Source organism: Lynx canadensis, chromosome B3, assembly GCF_007474595.2.
Source record: "Lynx canadensis isolate LIC74 chromosome B3, mLynCan4.pri.v2, whole genome shotgun sequence".
NCBI lineage: Eukaryota > Metazoa > Chordata > Mammalia > Carnivora > Felidae > Lynx > Lynx canadensis.
In genome coordinates this window covers 121,109,232-121,133,383 of record NC_044308.2, presented here as the reverse complement: position 1 = coordinate 121,133,383, position 24,152 = coordinate 121,109,232, and the positions used below count along the sequence as shown (strand labels likewise).

Genomic DNA, 24,152 nt, shown 5'->3' with positions numbered 1-24,152 from the left:
TGCACCGGCTACACACATATGCAATATGAAAAGGGGATACGTGGAAAATAGTGTGCAAAAATGAAAAGATAAGTGCTATTTGGGGAAATCAGCTGAACTTTTTGTCAAACTTTCTCAAATTATTGGATATTGTCACATGGTGTGAAACTGTAGAAAGAAGACGTTCTTTGATGCCATTCGGGTTCATTTCAAGGTCTACTTCTCTCAGTCACTTGCTGTGTGACTTCAGGCAGGACCCTTAGCCTCTCTGAGCTTCAGGTGGATTCATCTGTAGAACTGCTATCCAATTCCCTCATTCAGAGGGCTGCTGTGAGGATTAAAGAGGATTAAAGAGGAAATGAGAAGAAAGCGTTTAGCACAGTACTTGGCTCACAGAGGTGGCCTCCATAAAGGTCCCCCCCCCCCACCCCTGGTCTCTTCAGTTTTGTTTTGTACGGTTTGTTTTTGTTTGGGGCTGAACCCACATACCACCCTGTCTACAACTTTCCAGAGTTAGAGACTCCCTTCTGAAACCCTGTTCAACTCAGGACACAGTTATAAACACTAGACTTGCTGCCTGTGGGGCTCCCCCACCCCCCGACCAGCACCTAGAAGGCAAGGCCCTTGCCTTGCTCACAGCTGGATTCCACATACCCGGCTAAGGGCTGGGCACAGGGTGGGCTCTTACTGACGTTGAACACATGAATGAACGATTCACAGACCAGGTCTGAGCAGGGAGCTTAGATGCAGAGTTTCCTTAGAATTTTGGGGTAGGAAGGATAAGAAGGTTCATTTCAGTTCAATCTCCCTTTTACAGATGTGAAGAACCTGAGGCTCAGAGAGGGTAAGAAACTCACCCCAGATCACTCGGCCAGACAAGGTCAGGTGGCTGGCTCCCAACCCACCAAGCCATGCCACTGCACCTCTGGGTAGCAGCCCTGAGGTAGGCTGAGCCCTGGACCCCAGCAGTCAGCCCTGGTCCTCTCTGGGGTAAGACACAGGCATGGGGAGGAGAGGGTTACAGAGTATCTCCTTCCAGTTGGTGATTGTGCTAATCAATCAACTCAATTAAATCTAGAATGTTTTTTTTTTTTTTTAAAAGTAATAAACAAAAACAGCAGCAGAAAGTAATGACTAATAATCAAGTAAAATTGGATTATTTCTGTGCTGACTGGTTGGGGTGGGTGGGGAAGTGAGAAAGTTCACCGGAGTGAGGAAAGAGAAACCGCGAGCTCAGCAACCAGGGGATGCTGGGGGCCTAGGGAGGACCCACAGGGGCCGAATTCCAGACACACAAATCCACCCTCAAACATGGAAAACACAGAACTACATCCGGGCACTGTTCTAAGTGCAACACACACATATTAACTTGCTTAGTCTTCAAAGCAACCTTTAGAGGTCAGAACTATTATGATCCCATTTTGCAGATGGGGAAACTGAGGGGCAAAGTAACTTGGTCACACGGTTGGGGTAGAGCCAGAATTTATTTGGGACTCGTATTGTCTAATACCAAGGTTTTACCCTTAAGGACAGGCTGTATGCTTCCTGGGATGGGTATGTATATTTTTAAACATTTTTAAAGTACTCTCTACCCCCAACAGGGCTGGAACTAATGACCCTCAGAGATCCAGAGTCGCATGCTCTACGGACGGGGCCAGCCAGGCACTCTCCATCTACCTCATACAGAAAGCAGTTAGTACTTGTTTATTTATTTAATTTCTTTTCCCACATGTTTACTGGGTCAAAGACAAGAGGGATACTGCCCTTAAGCTCAGAAGCTCACGGTAGGGACAAAAGTGAACCATGACGGCAGTGTGTTCAAAAGTGTGATGGCAGAGGCACAAACTCATATTCATGCAACTCTTAAAGCAAAGAAGGGAGTCAGGGAAGGCTTCCTGGAGGAGGAGCCATCTAGGCTGTTTTGAAAGACAAGTAAGGTGTCAGCCAGGCCAAGAGGGGAGCAGGTGTGGAATGGCCTCCCAGGCAGAGCAGGGCGGGACTGGACCGGCTCGTCCAAGTCACAGAGATGGAAAGCTGCAGTACACATCCAGGGAACAGTAGTACCTCGGGAGTCTGGCCCCAAGGTGTGTGGCAGAGGGCGGGGCCAGGAAGACGGCAGGTGAGGGCAGAGCCGAATCTGCGATCCGGATGGAGAGGTGGGCAGGGGCCAGTTCCAGAAAATCCCCGGTGCTGGATTAAAGGGTTTGGGCACCGGGACCCCTGCGGGGCCGGCTGCGGCGATCCTAGAGGGTCTGCTGGGCTAACCGCATCACATCGCACACCAGGCGTGCGCGGGTCGGCCCCACCTGATGCGTAAAGGCGCCGCCCTGGCAGCGGCCACCTCGGATCTGCAGGGCAGCGGGTTACACACGGCGCGTTCGCGGTCCCCGCCGGCAACGCGGAGGCTGGGCAGGGCTGCCGCATCTCACTTTCACCAGCAAGGAGACGGAGGCTCCAAGAGGTAAAATGACCATCACACAGATGGCTTAGAACTCAGGCCTTCGGCTTCACAGTCCTGTCCCCCGTTCCCCCCATGCACCCTTTCTTTGCAGTACAAATGCATTAGCAAAGCTAGCTATTTAAAGGAACCCTGCGGCTAATCCTTGTGTAAACGGAAAATCTTTAAGCAAAGCTAATAATCACCCGTAATCCAGCTGTTACATAATTCTAGATTTTACGGCACAGCACTGGGGCCGAGGTATTGTGGGCCCTGCAAAACCTTCCTCGGTGGGGACAGGTTGGGGTTGGGATAAGGAGCTTGTAGGGCGAGGGGCAGTGGGTTGTCAGGAGCATGTGGGGGACTTGTTAACATTCACAGGCTGAAAGAAGTGGGGACAGAAGGATTCAGGTCCGCAGCCCGTGCACTCCTGCAGCCCTGCAAATGAGCCACAGCCCAATGTTTCCAGCAGAGGTTGGGGGGCAGGGTATGGAGTACTTGGTGTTGGGGAGAGGTGGTGGAAGAAGAAGGGGGCTCAGCCCGCTGGCCTCTGGAAGACGTGAAACCACATCAGTCAGGCCGTTTGACATCTTCTAAATACCAAAACAACAAGAAAGAAAAGTAGCTCCACTTCTCAGAAGGGGAAACTAAGGTCGTGGGGAGCATGAAGTCAGTAAACCTATCCCTTTACCCCACAGCGCTCCCCAATCCCCCCAAACAGCTTAGAGCCCAGTTGATTCCCCTGTTCTGGGTCAGTCTCCCTATCTGATTATTAGCCTCTCGCTGGCTAATATTCGCCTTTGTGCCCCAGCACAAAGTGCCAAACAAATAGGAGGTGCTCAATAAATGCGTTGAGTGGAAATTAAAACTGGCTCACTTTACAGAAATTTGGTACCAACGGTTACCTTGGGGAGACTATAGGGAACCAACGGTGAGGGGAGAAAGAATAACACACCAGTCATTGCCTGTACTCTCATACTGGTTTTTTTTTTTTTAATTATACATGTGAATATTACTTTTTTAGAAAGACCAAAAAATGAAGAAAAACATATACGCAGGGACTCACTGAATGGCAAGCAATACAGTAACAAGTCTCCTTCAAAGTTTGCATCATTCTCCTGGACAGGGTAAACCCATCAGAAATGCACACCCTCGGTAATCTCAGATACAGTTTATATTCCAGCCCTTAGGCAGAAAGACCCCCTTCTTCATTCCCTCAGCCTTCCCACCGTCTTCCTGCCCCATCCCCCAAAAAAGCGTCTTCCTAAAGGAGCCCCTCAGCTTGTGTGGCTAATGTATTCGCAAACCAAATTAGGGGCCCTGGCTCCCAGGGAGGTCCCCCAGACAGTTGCTAGATGCGGGGGAATTAGATACCATCTAGCGCTCAAATCCGATTAGGTCCCACCCCCACCCCCCACCCCACATGCAAAAGCCCACTTTCTAATCAATTTTACAAAGGGCCCTCTGCAGATATACACTAATGGTATTGAGCTGAGATCTTTAAACTAAGTCTGCAAGAAGTCTGCAGAGATAAAACGTACATACTGTATAAAGGAGGAAGCCTGTCGCCAGGGTGTCCTTCCCCTCCAAGAGAGACAGGGGTGGGGGCGCAGGGGAAGCGTCCACTACAGACAGATGCCAGCCCTTCTCCAGGAACACCGGCCTCAACTTCTTTCTCCTTTCAAACTGAACCCCCACCCAGACACCGTCCCCTTAAGGTTCCTTGGCATTTAACTTTTCCACCCTAGACGCCGCACTAAGTGATTCAGTGATTGGTAGGTTACTCTTTCTCCTCTAATCCTTGGTTCCCTAGACAGCCTCCCCAAAGGCAACCGCTGCTTACCAGGTGTTTCGAGAATCCTGTGACCTTTCCACAGATTTTCCATCTGCATTCATGCACAATTTTCTTAATCTGTCCAAGAAATCTACAAGAGAAGCCTGAGTGTTCCATTTTGCAGATGAAGAAACTGAGGCTCAGGTTGTTGGTTTAACACCTGGCCCTACTTACAGGCCTAGAGCATTAACTTAACCTCTTTGGGCCTCAGGCTATGCAACTATAAAAAGGGAATGATATCGGGGCGCCTGGGGGGCTCAGTCAGTTGGGCGGCCGACTTCGGCTCAGGTCATGATCTCACGGCTTGTGAGTTTGAGTCCCGCGGCGGGCTCTGTGCTGACAGCTCAGAGCCTGGAACCTGCTTCAGATTCTGTGTCTCCCTCTCTCTCTGCCCCTCCCCCACTCGTGCTCTGTCTCTCTCTGTCTCAGAAATAAATAAACATAAAAAATTTTAGAAAAAAAAAAAAGGGAATGATATCAACAGGTCCCATGTCAAAGGGTTAAGGAGATGATGTGTATAAAAAGCTTACCGGGACGCCTGGGTGGCTCAGTCGGGACTTCAGCTCAGGGCATGATCTCACGGTTTGTGAGTTCTAGCTCTGCATCAGGCTCTCTGCTGACACCTCAGAGCCTGGAGCCTGCTTAGGATTGTGTCTCCCTCTCTCTCTGCCCCTAACCCACTCGCATTCTGTCTCTGTCTCTCTCAAAAATAAATAAACATTTAAAAAAAAAAAAAAAGCTTACCATTGCCTGGTTGGCACACTGCTCAATAAAAGCTATCTCTTACTTCTCTTCTCTACACTGCCGCTCCCACAAAATTTCTCGCCACTCCCCAATTATTCTACAACTTTCACACCTTTTACCTGGAATGCCTCCCCCGCTTCCTTCTTAAAGAATCCTTCCCCTGGTGCTTTTCTCATTCTCTCCCCTATGCTCTCACCTTGCTCATTCCACAGAGATTTACGAGTGCCTAAAGTGGTGGGGGGCGGGGTGCCTGCTGCTCTATATACATCTTGTGCCTTGGGGCATATTTTATCCAGTTAAGTTCCTTGAGGACAGGGGCTGTCTTACTCATCTCTGTGTCCTCACAGAAAATGCCTACTACGTTTTTGTGGAATGAACAAAAGAACGAATCTGTGAGTAGGGCCAGATGCCCCAAGGCAACCAGGAACCTGGTTTTTTGCACTTTTGGGGGGCCAAGGCCCAATGGCCCCTCAAACCTGCCTGGTGACTCAGGGTCCCCCTAGCCTTACCTCCTGTCTTGGAGGATTGTTGGTGCCACGTGGGACCTGCAGGCTGTGTACCACTCCGTGTCTGTCAGAGCCTGGACAGCCAGGACCCGCAGTCCAGCATCAGCTGTCACCACCCAGGGCTGCACCAGAGGAATTCACAGGCCACTTGGCACAAGCAGATCCGACTGGGAGAACCTTTCCTGCTTTGGGGAAGTAGCAAATTGGCTGCTTCCACCCACGCGGCTTCCTAGCTTGCACTGCTGAGCGTCCACTGCCAGCACCTCTGCGCCCCATTCCAAGATCACCAGGCGGCAATACGGTCCTCGTGCCCTCCTGGAGGCACCCAGGCCCTCCAGCTGCCCACCCAGATCGTGTCTTTATCTGCAAAACGAAGCCAAATTTACAGCCAGTTCTCCTTGAGGGCTTCTTCCAGTACAGTCTGGTGACCAGGAGCATCATACACCCAGAGGGTGCGGTAACTTCCGATGCCCGGGCTCTGCCCCAGACCCACGGAAGCAGAATCTCTGGGTGCGAGGCTTCGATCTGCACTTTCACATGCTTTCCAAGCGACTTACCAAGACGGAAGTGTGAGAACCGGTGTTCTGTGAGCCACGCAATGAACACCTGGCCGGCCCTTTGCAAACAGAAAACGTGTTCTGACTCCTGGGGCCACTGGCACATTAGTTTACCATTGAACAGCGCGTCTCCTCTTGCCTGATTCTCCCAACAGCACCGGAGGCAGTGGGGCAAAGATTCGTTCATTCGCTCATTCATGGAGCTGACAGCTATTTATTGTGTGAAGTTGGGTACCAGACGCTGTTCTAGGTGCTGGAGACGCTGCCGTGAACAAAACACAATCCCTGCCCTCAGGAAGAGGGTCCAGATAGCCCACGTGCAAAGAAACCAACTAATACATGACAGAGGACCTTCCTTACCCCACTGGCCCCCTCTATTAATGGCTTCTTAACACTACATCATGTATGGCGGAAGGATGGAAAAACATTTTAACTAAGATGCTGTTTGAGTAGAGTCTTGAATGAAGAGGGGGAGGGGGCTGAATGGGTCTATGGAGAGTTAGGGGACAGGAACCTCAGGCAACAGAACAAGGTTCAACAGCCCTTTTACAGATTAAGTTCACTAAATATCAGAAAAGAGACAGGAACCTAGCCCCATCCACCACCCCAGCTGGTTCTCAGAGACCAGTGACTTCTCCAGCCAACACCTTTCTTCTCCACTTCTCTCCCCTGCACCTTCCCTACCCTGTAACTCGCCAGGGCTGGAACAGGGTTGGTGTATTCACCGGGCTCTATATACGCAGGGCCTCTGGCTAGTGAATTTTTTTCAATTTTTTCAAACTTGTTTCAAGTTTTCAGATGTTTTCACCTTTATGTGTATGAAATATGCAAAAAAATTATTAATCCCCAAACATGTAAAAGAAATAATGCAAAATCAAAAAAAAAAAAAAAAACTTGGATGTTTAATTAAACGTCCATGAAGGGGCACCTGGGTGGCTCAGTCGGTTAAGCGGCCGACTTCGGCTCAGGTCATGATCTCGCGGTCTGTGGTTTCGACCCCCACGTCAGGCTCTGTGCTGACGGCTCAGAGCCTGGAGCCTGTTTCAGATTCTGTGTCTCCCTCTTTCTCTGACCCTCCCCTGTTCATGCTCTCTCTCTGTCTCAAAAATAAATAAATGTTAAAAAAAATTAAAAAAAAAATACATTTAAACGTCCATGAAGCATAACACAATGTCAACTTGTTTTGCTAATGGTATATTCATAAACATTTGGTCCCATCTGAAAATAATTGGTAGGTTACAGTTTCTTAATAAGAGTGGGCTTGATAATTTCCAAGAGATTAGAACCTATTTTAAATTCAATGTTATTTGCATCCAAAGAATCCCAAATAATTTTTAATCCTTCCCAATAATGTTTGCAATAAAAAATTTATATATGAGGACTTTAATAGATATGCTATGCTATGGATTTGAGAGGATCCCAAGACGGCCTTGGCTGGGAGTGTGAGCAGCTCTGTGCTAAAACATGAAGGAGCAGCAGGGGCAATGCCTCCAAACCAGGCTCAGCACCCAGTGTGCAGGGATCAGTGCCCCTGGAGCTTAGGCAGGGAGTGTGGCAATGCAGCCCAGGGGCCAGCGCTGTGGACAGATGAGGGGCCTGCCCAGCTGTGGGTGGTCTGTGAGGGGGGGCACAGCCACCCTGTCGCGTTCCACCTCCATGCCTAGTGGGGGGCGGGGAGCAAGGCCAGCCCCTGCAGAGGCCAGGGCAGCGGCTCTCCCAGGCAGGCAACAGGCACAGGGTAGAATAAGACGCCCACCGAAGGGCAGGGCTGGGCCTGAGCACAGGAGAGGGGAAATCACAGTGTGTGTGGTGGGGCAACGCCTGCCACGGTCCCACAGTGACACTGTGAAGCCAGAGAGAAGGCTTAGCCCAGGAGAAGAGCTAAACCCTAGGGGTGGCTTACCAACATGACCACAGCAAGTGCTTGAAGATTCCAGGCTCTGTCCACTTCCTTCTCGGACCAGCCTGCAGAGATTCACTGACGCCCCGACCCAAGCTCACCCAGAGAGACTGCAGGGCACATTCTACCCTCCTGTGATCATCCCTGTCAATCACTGTCCAAGGTGAACCTTCCATAGCACCTCATGAGGAAGCGCAGGAGGCAATCTACCCCACCCTCTGGGCACCGGGCCTCCTTCAAAAAAATATTTAAAAAATATTGGCCTGATTACTACACTTCATTTATCATCTCTGGGTTAGTTGACCAACTTGGCCAACAAAGTAGCTCATATGCTTGGTTCCAAATGCCTTCTGTTTCTTAGGGGAAAAAAAAAAGTCAAAATCATCATTAAGGATATTCAAGAGGCTGGGCCGGACCCACAGATGACTATGAACACCAAGGTGCAGAGAGGATACTAAGTGTGCAGGGGAGGGAGGAGAAGGGGAGATGGGGAAGAGGACAGAGGAGGCAAGAGGGGAGAGGGAAAAAGAGGCGGGGGGGGGGGAAGAGGAGAAGGATGGGAAGAGGAAGAGGGAGCTGAGGGGAAGAGGAAGAGAGAGGAAGAGGAGGAGGGGGAGGAGGAGGAAAGAGAAGAGGAGAGGGGGAGGAAGGGGGAAGGGTGGAGGAGGAGGGGAGGAAGGAGAATTGAGGAGAAGAGGAAGCGAGGATGTGAGGGGGGGGGAGGGAGGGTAAAAGGAAAAAGGAGAGGAGGGAGGGAAAGGAGGAGGGGATTCCTCTCCTTTTTATGCTAGCCCTTCTTTTCTTTCAAGGGAGGGGGAGGGGGGAGGAGAGGGAGGGGATGGAGCTGGACGCACCAGCAGTTTCCCGAGGCTCTAGTGACGGGGTGCAGTTTCTATGAAGGTGTAAATTTCAGGGTACTTCCTAAAAGATCACACCTAGTAGCCTGTCCATTCATTTAGTCATTCATAATATTTATTGGGTTTTGCAATGTTCTGGACAGTGTCTGGCATTAAAAATGAGGTCCTTGATGCCAGGCAGCTTTTGTTCCAGGGAGAGAGACAGATGATTAACAAGGAGATTATATTATACCGTATTATATTGTATTACAATGCAATACATTATAAATAGTTTAAAAGCACTGTCATGCACATCCACACATGTGCAGACACACTGCTCCCGGGTACTCGCCTCTGGCAGGGGCAGGGACCCTGAGGAGCACAGGCTGCTGAGGACTCTAGACGCGGTCACACGCGTGTGCACGCACATACCACTCTTCCTCAATGGAACATCCTCATGCACGACAGGACACGGCACCTTCACTCACTCAGCAGACGGGCGGCCGTCACGCCAGATATTTGCACCCAGACCTGTCCAAGTCATGCCAATTACTGGACCAGAAGTCCTGCTCCAGATCGGCACATTCTTGGGGCCTGTTCCGGCCTCCACCTGCCTGGTGCTCCCAGGGATCACTTCCAGGGGGCACCCCGCCATTCATGCACCACCAAGTGAAGCACAGAGCTGAGCAGGGATTGTCACTGCAAGGGGACAATGGCCCAGGACATTCCAAGCCAGTGTTCTGCTTTTCCCTCTGAAATGTGACCATATTTTACAAACACAAAGCCTCTCTTCCCTAACTGGCATTATGCTTCCCCCCCCCCCCCCACCATTCCATAACATCTCCCAATATTCCCTTTTGCCATCGTATGTTACGTGCTTTCAGATAAACGGCTCAATTTCAAACTGTGCCTGCTGAGGCCTCTGCTTCCTTTGCTCCTGAGGGCTTCCTAGCCACACAGAGGGAGTCAGTATGGCAGTGGTAAAGGGCATGGGGAAAGAACACAGGCCTGGGTTCAAATCCTGGCTTCCCACTCACTAGAAAGTCACAGAAACCCTCTCTACTTATTTCTTTTATCTATAAAGTGACATACCAGTTCCTAATTCAAAGGGTGATAGGAAAGATTAAATGAGATCATGCATATGCATCACTCAGCACCGTGCCAGCACAAAGTAAGCACCCAATAAAGCAGCCTAATTCAGAACTCTCAGAAAGTTCTCTCTTGAGTCCTTTTACTTTTGGATGCAGCTGGACCATGACAGTGCATGACAGCTTCAAAATGCACAAAAGGCCCAATCATGGGCAGGCCACCGTCTTGCAGCCAGCAAGATATCAGGGAAAAGAGAGGCCCAAGAAGCCAAAATCAAGTATTTGCAGGGACGGAGGTTATGACACAGGAAGTTCTGAGGACCAGTGATGTCTCCATGGCAGTGTTTCCCAGTGTATGATCCACAGAATCCAGTTCCATGGGATTTTAATAGCTATCTTGCCCCTTCACTACACCCCCTGCACAAAAAAATAAACACAATAATAATAAAAAAGTACCATTGCCAAATAGATAAGGAAAACACTTGGGTGAACAAGTCAAATAGGTTTCTTTACTGCAGACCTTCTCAGTACCTTTTAACACACTAGCATGCACTAGAAGGTCTAAGACCAGGCTACGTATACAGAATTCCCCAAATTCGTTTCATCACTGTGATGATTAATTTTATGTGTCAACTTGACTGGGCCATGAGGTCCCCTGATATTTAGTCAAACATTGTTCTGGCTGTTTCTGTGAGGGCGTTTCCAGATGACATTAACATTTAAATTGGTAGACTGAAGAAAGCAGACTGCTTTCCCAAATGTGGGTGGGGCTCATCTAATCTGTTGAATGCCTACATAGAACAAAAAGGCCAACTCTGTCCCAAGTAAGAGAGAATTCCTCCTGTGTGACTGCCTTCACATTGGGACACTGATTTTCTCCTGCCTTTGGACTCAAACTGAAACACCATTTTATCCTGGGTCTTGAGCCGGATGGTCTTTGGACTGGCGCTAATAAAGACACACGCACACGTACATATACACGTACGCACATTCTTTTTTTTTTTTTTTTTTTCAACGTTTATTTATTTTTGGGACAGAGAGAGACAGAGCATGAACGGGGGAGGGGCAGAGAGAGAGGGAGACACAGAATCAGAAACAGGCTCCAGGCTCTGAGCCATCAGCCCAGAGCCTGACGCGGGGCTCGAACTCACGGACCGTGAGATCGTGACCTGGCTGAAGTCGGACGCTTAACCGACTGCGCCACCCAGGCGCCCTACACATACGCACATTCTATTCGCTGTTTCTCTGGAACTCTGACAAATCAAACACAGAAACCTTTCCCCACAGAAGACACCTTGCAGTCACTAAGTTCATGAGTGCTTCTGGGGACACCGCACTTGAGTGTCAGAATCTAAGAGGGCTGCAGGCCTCTGCCCCCACCCACTGCCCAGAAAACGGGGCTGCCCCAGCCTCTTTAGCAGTGTATCACTGGGGTCCCCACTCCTTGTGGTCTCTTTAATCTGAAATCCTCCAGGCTGAAAAGACCAGAATGGAGATTAAGAAGGCATGTTCTTTCATGAATGAAATTCCCAGTCTGTCTGAGATTTTCCTTTCTTGTCCCCTTCTGCTTTGACACAGTGCTTTACTCCTCTCCTCAAATCCTCCCCCGTGAGTATCTAGGGTTGGGCCTGGACCTGAACGGCTGTCACCACAAAGGGTACCTGGAGCCTTTCTTCTCAGACAGGCAGTTGGCAGCTCCCTGCAGGAGGCCACACCAAAACTCAGGGCCGGTGAGGTCAGCGCTGTGTATAGTGCTTGGCCAAAGCAGAGAAGAAGTGAATGTCCCCTCTCTGCAACTTTGAATTAGCCGCTCTCTGAAGGGCCCCAAGAGCAGAGCTCCATGGAGGAGGGGGCCCCGGGTGGACAAAGCCCCATCTCATGGGCGTCTCCCCCTTAAAGGACAGCAGGTGGGAACGCCTGTTTCCCGTGTCTACGCTTTCTGTCCCCGAGTTCCCTACAGAGCCCGTGGTCCAGCTTGAGGACACCTACCTGGGCTCTGGGTTCTAGACCAGTGGTTCGCCCACTTTTCTATTTCGCAGGATAAAGCCCACTCCACCCAACACCACTGAATCTGCAAACCGACAGAAGGTTGACTGTTTGGTCAAGTAAGGATGTTAAAGGAAGAAAAAAAAAAAAGAACCTAGTATAACTATCATTTCACAAAAGAAAAGCCACGTGAACACCCCACATAATCTCAGAATAAAGGGCAATCTTCCACTTGAAGTGAGTCCTTCTGGAAGGTTCCCCATGTGGCTCTCACTCTCTTCACTGTGTTCTAATCTCTAGCAGTCTTCAGGCTGGCATATCAGGTCCGTCTGCCACCGTTTAGAGTTCTCTGCCCCTGGGCTCTGCCTGTCTCCCCACATTATGTTCTCCACTTTGCTACTCGCTTATTCAAAACTTCTAACTCTCGGGCACCTGGTGGCTCAGCTGGTTGAGCTTCCAATTCTTGGTTTCACCTCAGGTCATGATCCCAGGGTCGTGGGATTGAGCCCCACCTCGGGCTCTGTGCTGAATGTGGAGCCTGCTTGGGATTCTCCCTCCCTCTATCTCCTTCCCTCTCCCCCTCTTCTCAGCTTGTGCATGGGCTCTCTCTCTCTCAAATTCAAACAAACAAACAAACAAACAAACAAACAAACCCTTCTAAATCTCTACCTGGAGCAGCGTCTCCAAAAGTTTCGCCAGAAGCAAATGCTAGAGGATGGGAGTACGAGAAAGGGTAATTAAGTGCCCACTCTTGGGGTGCCCGTCGCCAGGCTAATTCTCAAAAGCAAATGATGCACCAGCGATCAGAAGGGGTATGTGTCCCTCCTCCCTTCTGCCTCCGGCTAGACTCTCAAAAGCTCCGGCTCATTTGGTGCTCCTGGCCGAAGCAGCAGCATGGCTTCTGCTGGATAACGTGCAGGTTTGGCCAGTAAGACAAGAAAGCTATAGGCATCTTGCTGGGCCCTTACTTGTTCTGTGTGGAGCAGGGACTGTGCCTGACCCGTGGCTGCTGCCACGAGGACCCAGGTTCCCTGGGATACCCACATGAGCTCCCACCCAGTTTGCTCCATGAAGTGGGGGCAGCTGGTCAGGGGCAGAGGAGTGTAACTGTCAAGTCAGGAGACCAATTGTGACCAACCGGTATTTATATACCCTGATGAGTGCTGTCCCCTTCAATGTGGTCACCTTGGGCATCTCTTCCCAATGCCCAGGGATGCTGTCTTTGGTCAAAGCTTTTTGGAGCTCCTCTGGGGACCTGCCTTTAGAGCCAGATTATCTGGGAAATGGAGTCACGTCCTCACTTTCCTTTGTAATCAAAACTTGCTTTGCTCAGCTCTGTCACCCAACTGATTCCCTCCAGTTGTCTCCAAATGACCTTGGCTGCATGAAAATTAAATCCACCCCCAGCGGAAGAAGATTGACCCCCAGGGAGCACGTTCAGAGAAGATGATGCACACTCGGACAGCCCACCGAGGGGGTGTGGGGCATGGAGGGGCTGCCTCCCAGGAGTCAGATCCTACCTTTACGGGAGACCTGATCTCACCTAACGCCCGCACGTCCCCAGTGAGGTGGGATGCTATTATCCCCATTATGCAGATGAGAAAATGGAGGCTCGGGTGCTAAGTGGCAGGTCTAAGATCACAGACCTACCGGACGGGCCATGCCCTCCACAAGGGCCTCAGACTCCACGATACAGAGCTTCCTGTTGGGTTGGTCAAAGCACTCCATGGGCACTGGTTTAAAAAACCAACCAGCCGGCCACCAGATCACCCAGCCACGTGACCATTTCCTCCCAAATGATCAGCTTCTGCTGTTGGGGCCCATTTGGAAAGAAGGCAGACTGGAGCCGGACATGGAAGGGGCCTGGTCTCCAACTTCTGAGGTCAACAAGACACTCTGAGGCCTTAGGCTCTTCCATCTGGAAAATGAGAATTTTTACGCAACTGCCTCCTTTCTGTTTCCCCTACATCCCCTCAACAAAACAGCAGAGGCTGAACCGGTAACATGCAGGTGGTGAGATTGCACTGAGGAGTCAGATGGACCCCGACTGGATTCTGACTCCACTGTCCACGAGCTGAACAATGATGCCGACTCTCTGGGCCTCAGTTTCAACATCTGTACAAGGAGGTGCAGAAGAACTCCACCACGGAAGGCTGTTCCCAGGACTCTGTGAGCACGTGTATCGGGTGCCGAGAAAGGCGGACTCTGGATGAGACGCTGACACTCACCCTTCCCTGCCCCAGATGACTGCCCCCTTCCTGCCTCGGGCGGTGCCCCTGAGAGCCCTTCTCCCCCACGGCCACCCACCGGATCTGCCAAGGCAGTAAGCAACAAAGTGGAGACCGCCCGGTTCCTCGATTGCCTTTGAACTCTGATGGCATCAGCAGGCAAAAAGACCCAAACGATTCCAACAGAGAGAGGAAAGAATACGGGAGTGGACTCTGAAGGTGGATCTGTGTTCAAAGTCTGGCTTTGCTTATTAGCTCTGTGACTTTGGGGCTGCTACTCAACCGCCCTGAACCCCCGTCTGCTCATCTTTAAAATGAGGAAAACTGGGACACCTGGGTGGCTCAGTCGGTGAAGCGTCTGACTTCGGCTCAGGTCATGATCTCACGGTTCGTGGGTTCGAGCCCCGCATTGGGCTCTGTACAGACGGCTCAGAGCCTGGAGCCTGCTTCGGATTCTGTGTCTCCCCCTCTCTCTGCTCTTCCCCCGCTCATGCTCTGTCTCTCTCTTTCCTTCAAAAAACAAATAAAAACATTAAAAAAAATTAAAGTGAGGAAAATTGTGTGTGCCTACTCTGCAGTACGGAGGAATTCAAAAAACAGAAAAATAGGTAGAAGCACGTGATGCAGTGCCTGGCACGTAAGCCATGTAGATATGCGTTAGCTGTGAGGGTTATTGAGCCAATTTTCTAACAAGGACAGGCTAGCTTGGGAGGCACTGCCCTGCGTCAGAAAGGTCAGAAGGGAAAAAGTGAGATTTTCCCAATGCAGCCGGGCACAGGCCCACCGTCTGCTCCCCGCTGGTATGACACGCAGGGACTTATTCTAAAGAGCAAACTGTACCATAGAAAGCTCAATCCCTTGCCGGATGTCGTATCCTCTAAAACATTCCAAACAGGCCCCCTTTCCACTTACATACCTCTAGCGATGGACTACTCACTGCTCAGGACAGGGTCCGCTCCTTCTAAGTACTGAATATCCACATTATTACAGACCTTCTGTTCGGCACAAAATTACTTCAGCCCCAATCATTCTGTTTTGGAATTATTTTAAAGCCAACCTGTGTCTTCTTAAAGACAGGCAACCTCTGTCTTCTTAAAGAAAATATGATCGAGACTAAAGCCAAGATTCCTAGGGCCAAGGTCAAACTCTACACATTTGCTAACGCCCCAGATTGGGTACCTGGCTCTCTGGCTGTTTTGCGTGCGAACAGTCAGACCGCAGGGAAGGAAACGCAGAATGCTGCCTGGCTTTGCCCCGTGGGACTGGCCTGCCCTGTGCGGTGAATAGGGTCCTGCCCTCTGGGAGGTCTTGGGTCACCCTCTGCAAGCCCTCTCCTCAGGCATCCATAGGAAAGGGAGGCACCAGACCCCACAGCCAGCCTCTGGAGGCTTGAGTTTACCTGTGACCTTGAATCTGAAGGCCGTGCCAAAGGAATAACAATGAGAAATGTCACCAGACACACACAGCTCTCTTTGATGTGTCCCGACCTGGGGAATTGGTGTCAGAAGACACACAGAAAAGCCAGATGGCACTTTCCAGGGTCACGGTCCACCATGGAGAGAAGCCCAGGGCCCCTTTCATGTCCTTTCTGGAGTCGGTCGGTGCCAGGGCGGCTGGGGTAGGAGGACAAGCAGCAGAGGAGACACGAGATTAATGGCTTCCCAGGCAGGGGAGCAGCCGCCCACTCGCCCCGTCACGATCCCCCAGTGACTCCCTCAGCCTAGCTCTGTGAGGCGTGAAGTGTAGAAAGAATGTGCTGGAGAGGCCAACCCTTGCCAAGCCGGCAGGGCCCGGGCTGCCTGCTCCACCGTCGGTGCCAACACACAGCCCCGCCACGGGGAGCCCAGCCTGCGGGCTGACCCCCACCACCGGGTCTGTCTCTGTCACTGCTTCTAGCAGAGGTATGACCTGGCTTGGTGAGGGGTGCACATCAGGAGACAAGGGGGGAGCAGGTGGGCAGGAGCCCCGGCAAGGACAACCCAGGTTCTGGAAGTTCGTCTGCCCTGAGCACTGTGCTTCTGAGCTTGTGGAAGGGCCCTCTTTTATTCCCAAGTTTCTCTTAGGAGGGTTTGTTAGTTTGCGTGCATGCCTTGGCTTCCTAAACTTTTAAATTAATGTTGTTTTCATTACAGAATACCTACTCGTGTACGATCAAAAGGGCAAAGTCAAAAGTAAAAATCGCTCCTCGTTCCAGGACTTCCAAGCAGATTCCCCAGAGGTAACTCAAATGACAGCTTTTTCTGTCTCCTTCCAGAAGTTTTCAAAGCATTTGCCCAGCATTTGGAATTTAAAAAACCATACATGTGATTTTACTCTACCGTTGGCCCTTGAACAGCACGGGTTTGAACTGTGTGGGTCCATGTATATATGAAGTTTTTCAATAAATACAGTACACTACTGTAAGTGTATTTTTTCATGCTTGGGATTTTCTTAATAACATGTTCTTTGCTTACTTTGTTGTAAAAAAACAGTATATAAAACCATATATAAAGTGACAGTTTACATTATCGGTAAGGCTTCCTGTCCATAGCAGGCTGTTAGTAGTTAAGTTTTGGGGGAGTCAGGAGTTAGTTATACGTGGGTTTGCTACTGCACAGGGGTCAGTGTCCCTGAATCCAAGGTTGTTCAAGGGTCAAGTGTATATTCTGTGCGGCACTTAACTCCATGCTGCCTGTATTTCCTATCAGTTCATATAGACCTAGGAGGGTCTCTTTTTAATACCAAAACGTTGTTCATTCCCCTGTATCACCATCTTAGTCTTTTATTCTTCATTACTTGGAAAAATAACATAATAAACTCACAACTCAGGGGGTGCCTGGGCGATGCAGTCAGTTGAGCGGCCGACTCCTGATCTCGGCTCGGGGCACAATCTCATGGTTCCACGGGTTCGAGCCCCACATCGAGCCTCTGCGCTGATGGCTCAGAGACTGCTTGGGATTCTGTCTTTCCTTCTCTCCGTCCCTTCCCCGCTTCTACGTGCATTCTCTCTCTCTCTCTCAAAATAAATAAACTTAAAAAAAGAAATTAAAAAAAAAAACACCTCACAATTCAGTAACACTTTCACATAAATTTCCATTTTTCCCTTCAATGACCACAGCAACGTTTACAGAGGCTTGGGGCAGGACTGACTCAGAGAGATCCTGACAGTATCCTTGGGCGAACATTTTTACATCCGTTATTTTATCACATCTTCCCACAACCCCGTAAGGGAAGGATCAGTATTGCACTATTCAGATGAGTCCAGCACGGCACAGGGAGGTTAGGTGGCTGGCCCAAGGCTACGCAGCAAGAGGGTCTGAGGTGCCAGGTGATTCCAGGCCTGTAGGACATCAAAGGCCCGCCCCTCCCCCACACCACACAGGGCCTGTCTATGCCCGCATGTCCACCTAGTGTGAGTCATGACTCAGGAGACTCCCGCTCTTTCCTCCAGGGAGGCTTTTCTAGCCCTGCCAGCTCAGTCAGCTGTTTATATACACAGGATACTGCCAGACCCTGATGACGACCTCGGATCAGGGATTAGGTGCTGACCTTGGACGAGGGCTGCAGTCCCTGGGATGCTGCCTGGAAGTGCTACAGGGTTGGCAGCAGGGCGGTGCCCTCCTCTTTCGATCCAACCATGGGGTGAGGCATCACGAAGGCCAGCGTGAGCCACACAGAAGGCACGGTCTTCACTGTCACCTGGCTCATGTCTCCCACCCTCTCCTCCACACACACCCCCTGGGAGAGGAGCTCCCAGTGGTCACCAAGCACAGAGAACAGCCTAAAGAGACGGCCCAGGGAGGGAAGTGTGAAGGGGCCCGCAGACCTGCGTCGGGAGACAGATGGCGGAGGAACCAGGCAAGGGTCGAGGCCAACTTGCCCAGAAGAATCAATCAGTTCATCTTTCATCCTGCCAGTTTCCATCTATTGAGGCTCTTCCAATTTCTTGATTTTTAAAAAACTTTTTTAACGTTTATTTTTGAGAGAGACGGAGCACGAGCAGGGGAGGGGCAGAGAGAGAGAGGGAGACACAGAATCCGAAGCAGGCTCCAGGCTGTAAGCTGTCAGCACAGAGCCCGACGTGGGGCTCAAACTCACAAACTGTCAAGATCATGACCTGAGCTGAAGTCGGACGCTTAACCGACTGAGCCACCCAAGCACCCCTCAATTCCTTGATTTTTTAAAAACTCAGAATTGTTTGTGTCCATCTGCCCAGCCCTCCTTTGGTTCTCTGTCTGGCTCCTGAAGTCTCATGGCCTGGCCTGGCCTACGGCAGGTGCACAGCATGACAGTGGAATGTGAAATTGGTGGTCTATACTACTTAGCCCAGAGGCTCACAGTTCACGTCCTCATGACCACGCACGGAGGCCCTTACAGAGCTGAGGGTTAAATAGAATGTACAGCCGGAAAGCCAGGAAGGCAGGACAACGTGCTGGCTTCGGGCCAAGAGGCTGGGGCCTGGGCTTAGTTCTGCACATGAGCTGCAAGACCGTGTTCAGGGCCTCACACACTCAGGGCCTCATTTCCCCATCTGTACACTGAGAGCTGAGGTGCCAATGAGCCTGACGGGTCTTCCCCAGCCCCCACATTCTGCCTTCTCCCTTTGGGAAGTAGGAAGTCGCACCTACCAGCCATGCAGGGCAGTCAGCAGTTCCCAGGGTAAGTCTTTAGAACACAAGTCCCAGAAAGCAAGGACAGAAAGGTGGGGACAGCTGCAGGAGGCACTGTGCAGGTGCCTGGCTCACAACAGGCAGGTAGTAGATGTTGGCAATTGCTACCGCTGTCATTGACAGCAGGAAGAGGAAACTACAGGGAAACTGGCTAGGGTGACAGAGGCAGAAACACAGGGTGAGGAAGAAAGTATGATGGAGAGAAAGAAAAGGGGTGCAGTATCGGATGGAAACTGGTTTCTATTAGCCTGACGTGGCCAAGCCTACCTGTCGCGGGTATGATCTCTGGCCTCACCTGAGTGGCCAGGAGCTGGGATCACTGCCTAGACCAGCATCTGAAGGGTTCCCCCCAGTAGGACTGCAGGTATGGATCCCTTGCCTGAGCCTACCTGGGCACCCCTAGCTCTTCTGCCCTCTGTGGACAGGCTTCTGGTTCAGATCCTGCAGGTGCGTGCAGGACGTGGGCACCGGCTGCCGGCCCACCCCTGCTCGGAAACGCCGTGCACTCACCCGCGTGCAGCTGCCCACACCGGCCACACCCCCAACATGGGCACTGCCCAGGGACCCACCTCCTGGCCTGCCCTCTGCTCCCCCAGGGGGTGTGGCTGGGCTGCCAGGGATCCCTATTTTCTTGGACTGCTCTTATCCCGGGGAACTTTTTTCTTTGCAGTAAAGGTATCGCAGGCAATATGTAAATGTCATAAAATGCAAAATGTTAAAAATACATTTATAGACCAAAAAAACCCACAAGACACAGAGCGAGGTCCACTGCCGGACTGCACGTACCTATTCTTATTACTCTTACCACAAGAAAAGAACTGGCAAAGTGTCAGGATGTTGGGGTGGGAGGAAGGGGTAGCCAGGCTGAAAGCCACAAGCACGCTGGGAAAGTCTGACGGAGCCAGGCGGGAGGCACTTCCCATGGTGACGGTGACGACGGCCTTTTTGCTGAGGGCTGCCTGTCCGTAGGAGGGCAGGGCAGGTCCCCTACTGGCTCCAAGTCAAACCTACAGGGTCTCAGGGAACCGCTCTGCTGGTCAGGTGTGGAGCTGGGGGGCTCAGGGTACACAGAGGAGGTGAAATCTCAAACCCAAAGCCAGGCCTGCTACATACCGGCCACAGTGCCACCCAGACCAAAGCAGGCCTCCCTCTGCACTGGGCCCCGAAGGCCACATGCAGCAAATGGGCCTGTGGCGCTTCCCTGTCCCGCAGACCCGCACAGGGGCCCGCAGAGGTGCCGACCCCAGACGGGTTCCAGCTCAAACACGCTGGCCCCTGTGAAGCGGCTGCTCTCCACCAAGGTCAACGCCATCCAGAGCAGCTGGCCCGGCAGCAGTGACAGGGTGGGCCTGGGCTTCACTCCGTCCCCTTCCTTCCTGGCGAAGGGCAGGGCACTTCCCTCAACACGGCACAGACGTGGACATTTCCAGATGCCGTGCCTTTTGCCCAGCTCTCCTGGGAGGAGGAGCTGGTGGCAGCCTCATGAGCCACATGCCCTTCTCAGGAGCTGTGCTCCCCCTTCCTGAGCCCAGGGTTGGTGGAGAGATTCGCCTGGGACCATGTAAATGTGCCAGGAAACGTGTCAGAGAGCTGGTCCCGAACCACAGGGGTCTAGGAGCGAAACGGGGGGTTCTCCAGGTCCCTGGATTTCTGAGCTATTTCGAGCAGACTTGGATTTGCATCCTGGCTAAGTAGACCCACGGTGCCACCTTGGGCAAGTCAGTCGGCACTTCTGGACCTCAGGCTCTTCCTCCATAAGGTAGGAATAAGACCCCTACTTAAGTGTTACTGTAAACGGATCATGCCTGGAGCTCTCCTCCCCCTCTAGTGCGCCTCCAAGCTGCTAAGCTCCTGCCCAGCCGAGAATCTACTCACAGAAGCCCTTGGAACGCAGGGCCCCTCTGACACTTTCCCTCCAACGTGGCCCTGCCGGCCAGGGCCCCTGGCATGCCCCCCTCCACACCCACACACACCTGGCACATTAGTCTGGGAACACAGGGTCCCAGCACGTCTCTGTTCCCACGGGCATCCTCAATTATCAGCCGCAGCCAGAGCAGGGCCTGGGTGCCCCTTCCTGCCTCATGCCTGCTGTGAGCTGTGGGGGTCCCACTGAGAACTGTAGTTAAACAAAACAGAAAACCCTCTGAAGAGTTATCAAGCTCTCAATTCAGGCTGCAGGGGTGGTGCCGGGCAGACAGAAACACAGCGGCCTTTAGAGAACCAGGGCATTTGTTAGTCGGGGGTGGGGGTGCTTGCCCCCAGTGTGAGTCTGGGCCCAGGACTCCTCATCTTCCTCTAGGTCTTGAACCCCTTGGATACTCACCCCCTTTCCTCCCTGCCATGAGTGCCCAGGTGGGAATTAGAAAAACGAGGTTCAGACCTCACCTACCCTTTAACCACAAACTCTTGTTCAGTGTATAATCTGTACGACTGTACAGGCGGCTCACCAGCAGCTCAGCCGATGCACACATTTCTCAAGCTTTTACCTTGTATTTACTGAAAGTTCCTCCATGTGTGACTCCGTGTTACAGATTCACAAATGATTCAGACCCAGCCCTCGAGCAGCTCAAGATAAAGGGCAGAGTCTCACGGAGAGGTGTGAAGGAGGGTTTAATTCTCAAGGCTGCCTCCTCCTTGGCAAGGCCATTTCCAATGGCATTTCTCTACAGACCAGGGATTCAAAGAATGAAATGAGACCCCAGTGAGGAGACAAGCCTTCCAGCCTATAAAGCTGTGCAGACCTAGCTACTAGCTAGTGTCTGAAGGCTTGTAGTTCACTTACCATTGAAAGTGGGCTGGGCCGGCCCAGGAGCTGGGTGTCACTGAGTCACTGAGCTGGGCCTCCTGACGCTAGAGGTCTGAGCCTGAAGACACTTCCAGGTAACTGCCCACGCAAAAACCTCTTCCGGGACTCAAGGAGCCTGCATGCTGGGGGGAGAGGGGGGCATCTAGGATGGCCCTAGTGCACCCTGGCCCTCTCCTGGGCCTCTGCGGTTCTGAGAGCCACAGACTAGATGCTCTCAACTTCCCACTTTCCTGTGGTGGCCCCAGAAACTGCAGCACAGCCAATGCAAACTTGACTCAAGCTGTTTACAAGACGGTGCGCTAACCTGTGAGTGGTCCCGGGTAGTCCCTCGACTCCCAAAGCCACAGGGGCCCTTGCCTTTGTGGGCGTGGCAGCACGCTCCAGCATTTCCAGGGAGAGGAGCTGCCCCTCACGTGGTCTTAGGGGGCCCCTGCAGCCACCTGCAGAGCCTCCCTTCACCCTGAAGCTTGGCTGTTCTTGGCATCCGCTCCGTGTCTCTCCTGACCTCGCCTGTGCCTGCCTCACCCGTCGGCCATGTTGGCAGCTGCTATGGACCCAGTTCCTCACAGGGCCCGTGGCCCAGTCGTCTCCTGCCTTGGAGGACTGAGCATACCTCTCCGTCAGGGCCTTTCCCCGTAGAAAGAAAACTAGTGTTTTCTGCTCCCTGCGTTAGCTACCACGGTCAACCCCCGAGTAAGACTCCAGCAGGGAAAAGCAATACCCTTACGCTCCAGATATAAAGCTCACGTTCCGCTACAAACGTTCTCCATTGCAGTAGAATCCGGATAGGGCTATGCCTGGAACAGTGAGGGAGAAATACTAAGAGCCAAAATGCACGGAGCACTTACTGTGTGCCAGTCTCTGCTCTGAGCAGTTTATGTTGGTCCATTTTTCATCTTTGCAGCAACCCAACAAGGGGATGGCTGCGGATGAACACTCTGAGGCACAGAGAGATGGAGTCAGTGGTCCAGGGGCCCAGAGAGGAGATGTCCCGCAGCCAGGCAGGGGTGTGGTGGTAGATGTTTAACTCCCGGCGGGAAGAAGGGGCTGCCTTAGAGCGGCTCCCCATCTCCATGGGGGAGATACTCCCCTCATAGCCAACGGCAGGCCACCCAGGTGACCTCACTGACACGGCTGCTTGCGAGGACACAGTCAGGAACGAACGATCACGTCAGGTCTCCACTGTGCCGATGTGTTACTTGCAAATATACTTCAAGAACATAAAAAGGTGGTAGGATACTAGGGAGAAATGAGTTTGGAGTACTTATTACCTTTGTCTTTAATATGACGTATTTACTTGAAAGTTGACGTAATTTGATTTTTTGGAACAGTCACGCTTAACAATCAGCTCACGAAACTCCTGTAAATGTAATCACCTCTCCCAAGCCATTGGCTCTCCCAGGCCAGTGTGAGCCGGTTCCAGCTCACCCCCCCCCCCCCCCCGGGGCCAGGATTTAGGAAAAGACGGAGCTTTTCCTCCCAACCACTAGTGGGCCCGGATGCCCAGCTAGCCAGCGAGATCTGCCGGGTGATCGACAAGGGCCCAGGCCTGGGGAACCAGACCCTTCCCGGCCACTTTACCCATGGCCTTCTACCTCACTCTCAGGCCCCCAGAACTCGCCTTTATCCACCTGCCATCTCCGTAGGTTAGCGCCACCAACGTGCACCAAGCACCTACTCTGTACCGCATGCTGCTGCAGGCACTGGGGACACAGAGGGAAGCTTACACCCTGGAGGCTCACGGTCTAGTGGGGCAAGATAAGCATGCATTGAAATCCAACAGACTACAACCCAGTCGAGGGCACAGGTCAGTCCAGAGCTGCAAGGAGAGACGCCAACTCCCCCCTAGGAGGGGTCAGGGCTGGCTTCTCCCAGAGGGGAATACGTGAGCAGGTTTGAAAGGATAAACAGAAGTCTGCCGGGCAGGCTGGGGGCTGGCGGGTAACCAGCATGAATAGGAAAGAACAGAGTAAAGGACATATTTAGGTAAAATGTGTCCATCTGAAGTGGGCATTGGCCACTGAGGAGAGAGGGCAGAAATGAAGCCATGCTCGTTATGTTGGCTGGGGGTCCCTGCGTCAAGGGAGGGAGGGAGAGGAGGAGGACCCGGGGAGAAGCAGGCTTGACTGCCACTGCCGTGATGCTCTTTTACAGGTGCCGGTGTGCAGTGTCCCCGAGAGCCCAAGGTGGACATGAGAGTCCGTCACCGAGATTCAGACCCAGGGGCCGGAGAGCTGGTGGTGACAGAACAGGGGAGGGCATGAGACGGGAGAAAACACAGGTGGAAAAGAGAGGATTCAGCAGTAAAATGTGTTATGACACACTTAGAGGGAGGCACAAGGTGGGGGGTCAGTAATTACCTGCTTCTGGGGCCTGGGAGGATGATGTCAGGAAGACAAAAAGCTCCTTTCTCCAGCCCTTCCCTGTGCCAGGCTGGGGGGGGGAGGGCGGGGGGGAGAGGGATCTAATATCCCGTCGCGATTCCTCCATTTGCCTTTTTAGGAACAAAGACACGGAGCCCAATTTTCCCCTTCTCCCTCCACTGTAAACTTTACCCACGTGTCCAACCCCCATAGCTGAGAGGGGTGTTCTCAAAATTCTG

General features: G+C 52.0%; 1 protein-coding gene and 1 long non-coding RNA gene across 2 annotated transcripts in view; both read right to left on the bottom strand.

The window, feature by feature from the left end:
* Positions 1-24,152, bottom strand: part of ESRRB (estrogen related receptor beta) — a 173,384-nt gene that overhangs the window by 75,944 nt on the left and 73,288 nt on the right. The gene's annotated exons all lie outside the window — the stretch shown is intronic.
* On the bottom strand, positions 1,337-16,677 carry LOC115516713. The gene is made up of 3 exons (XR_003969623.1): positions 16,592-16,677; positions 8,049-8,053; positions 1,337-1,347 (listed from the first exon to the last, which is right to left on the bottom strand). It is a non-coding gene; the product is annotated as an uncharacterized LOC115516713 (long non-coding RNA).